The sequence below is a fragment of the Mercurialis annua genome, linkage group LG3, assembly GCF_937616625.2.
Source record: "Mercurialis annua linkage group LG3, ddMerAnnu1.2, whole genome shotgun sequence".
Classification (NCBI taxonomy): domain Eukaryota; kingdom Viridiplantae; phylum Streptophyta; class Magnoliopsida; order Malpighiales; family Euphorbiaceae; genus Mercurialis; species Mercurialis annua.
This window is the reverse complement of record NC_065572.1, coordinates 21,689,999-21,692,997: the sequence shown is the minus strand read 5'-3', so window position 1 is coordinate 21,692,997 and position 2,999 is coordinate 21,689,999. Positions and strand designations below refer to the sequence as shown.

The window sequence follows — 2,999 nt, the reverse complement described above, 5'->3', positions numbered from 1 at the left end:
TCTCCTCCTTATATGCTTCTGTCATGTTTCTTCATTCTTAAAACCTACATCTCATTCTCTATTAAACAACAGCAGCCGCCATTCCCTATTAGCAAGATCTGAAACTTCAAATCATCATTCTCCTCCATTTGGTTCAAGCTACGGTAAGTTTTCCGTTCATCTTTTAACTTACCTTCATTGTTACGATATCTTCATAAAACGGTTCTTGATTCTAGCTTATTGTTTTAGCTTCTAATCCGAAAATTCTTCGACGATTCACATCGATTCGACGTTCTCTTCGATCCCTACGTTTCGGAATCATATACGGTACGTAAAGATTCCTCTGTTCGTCGCCGTTACGATTTGCCGTGTTCTTGATATTTTGCTTCTGCTTCATTAATTGTTGACGTTACTGCCGATTGTCATTATTGTTTCGACAATGAATTTATGTTGTTCTTGGATTAGAATCTCATGTGTTATTGTAGTTAATCGAATTGCTTTGGTCGAAATGATTTATATGATTTGTTCTTCGGTTTGAATATTTTGGCTGCTGATACTTCATGTTCATCATTCTTGTTGCTGCCATTCTCTTTTGTTCTTGATAGTTGAATTTGTTATTGTGGGCTAATATGTTTTGCTTTTAACTTTGGCCTTCTGTTGGTATTTTGGCGGCAGTATAAATTTTAATTTGATTTCAAATATGTTATGTGGTTTCTAGGTTATTGTTAATGGAGATTTTTATAATTGTTGAAGATGGTTGCGGCAATTTTAGCATTTGAATGAGTTTGGGTTCTTCAATTGTGTATTTTAAAAGATGTTGGCCATTTTGGCTATTTTGTTTATTTTTTTTTATAATTACTCATAATTGATTATGGCAGTAGTATGATTGTCCAATAATGTTTGAGAATTTTGTTCATTGTTCCAAGTTGTGTGGGTAATTGGTTTGCTTAATTATGGTTTGTTGGTTCCTAAGTATTATTGGTTTATTCATAATTAAATCTAAGGTTTTTATTTAGTTAAATATTAATTTTAAAACCGGACTTTCAATTATCGTTTTAAATTTTAAATTTCTAATTGTAAACATTATTTTATATATGAAAAATAATGTTGATTCGAATTTAATTTGAATTGTCTTGATTATTATATTTTGAAATGATACTTTATTTTAATCCTTTTAATCGGCTAATTACTCGGGTAACTATCATTTTTTTTATGACTTGGTGTGCCAAATTGCTAAATTATAAATTAGCTTTAAAATATTTTCTTAACTTATTTTAGCTAAGTAATTTACGGTAACTATTGGTTACTTATGTTTTAAGTTATTGAGTTCCGTTTTTACTATGATTCTTATTTTTATCAAAATTATTATTGCTGGAATTATAAACAATGGTTTATCTTTCTGATAAAATATTTGGGTCGGGTTTGACTTGGGTCACCCGGCATGTGAGGTAGCTTGGTAGTTATCGGTAATTCGGCTAACCCACTATTTGAAAATTGATTTATTTTACTATTTAAATATTATTTAAATAATATTTCCTGAAACGAATTTTAAAGCGGGATCTCAATAGACTGGTATTGTTTATGGCATTATAATTTATTTAAGTATTGTATTTACTCTGTGTGGTTTCTAGCTGACTTGTTGTTTGTGCTAGTCATATGTGGTGTCTAGTACTCATTAGAGTTAGGGTCTGATTTTAATTATGATTTTAATATTTTATTTAGACCCGTCGACTGTTCGTACTTCAGAGGCGAACCAGAGTTAGATTGCTTGTCAGGATCACGTGGATTTAGCAAGCAGTGAGTTTATATCTCTATTTACCTCTTTATTAAGCAAATGTTATATTTTGTAAATATATATGTATAAGCAGCTTTTGAATTGTTTTCGGCATTGTGGATTTGATTTGGAACGTGCTACTCGATGGGCATCATCGGGACTGCGTGCGCACCGGTAATGATTATGGTATTAAGGTAGGTTTGAGATACGTCTCACCTTAGTGAGGGCACCGGTGGAAGATACGTCTCCTGGGCTCACTATTTATTAAGTGATAGTCGGGGATCGGTTATTGAGATACGTCTCACCGACACGACAATGAATTTAGAATTGTGGTTTAGGGCTTCATTGATAATCCATGATGAAAATGTTTTATTAAACGTTTTAAAGGTTTTTAACTTAATAAATGTAAATGGTTATATAAACTCTACTCAGTAAATCTGACCCCGTTGTTTTCCCAAATTTTCCAGGTTTGTGATTTGAGCATTTGTCGATCTCCGTTTCTTCATTCCCGGAGGTTCTTTATTTATTTTCAGATTAAAAGAGTCGAACTGTTTTAAACTCTTAGACCGCAGTAGTAGTATTGGATTATTTATGTTTTAGTCTTATACTTAATGTTTTAGACTATTATTTGTTGATATAGTTCAACCATGATTTATCGCTTTAGCATGATTACAGTGTTTATGGAATTATATATATTGCCATGCTGTTAGACATTATTTTCAATAAGCGTATTTCAAATATATGTTGTTATACTGTACTGCTAGATTAGGCTGAAGTCTCGGTTGCCCCCGAGCATGTGATTTTTCTGCAGGTTTAATTGTTTTAAATGTTATAAATTGGTTATCCACAAGGCTAGCTACGGGTTTTGGTACAACCATACCCATACCCTAGCGCCGGTCACGATTCATGAAAATGGGTCGTGACAGTAACGTTTGTAAACGTTTGGCTTAAATTGCTAAAAAGTTGAAACGTTTGGATTTGTTTCGTAACTTTGGTAAACATTTGGCTTAAATTGCTCAAAAAGGTGAAACGCTTGGATTTGTTTTGTAATCTTTGTAAACGTTTGGCTTAAATTGCTAAAAAGGTGAAACGCTTGATTTTGTTTCGTAACGTTTGTAAACGTTTGGCTTAAATTTCTAAAAAGGTGAAATATTTGGATTTGTTTCGTAATGTTTGTAAACGTTTGGCTTAAATTGCTAAAAAGGTGAAACGCTTGGATTTGTTTCGTAATGTTTGTAAACATTTG

General features: G+C 32.3%; 1 long non-coding RNA gene across 1 annotated transcript; it reads left to right on the top strand.

Moving 5' to 3' along the window:
* LOC126674543 (uncharacterized) lies at window positions 1-2,416 on the top strand. Its single transcript, XR_007639554.2, has 4 exons — window positions 1-143; window positions 229-306; window positions 1,702-1,776; window positions 2,221-2,416. It is a non-coding gene; the product is annotated as an uncharacterized LOC126674543 (long non-coding RNA).
* Window positions 2,417-2,999: the final 583 nt, after the last annotated feature.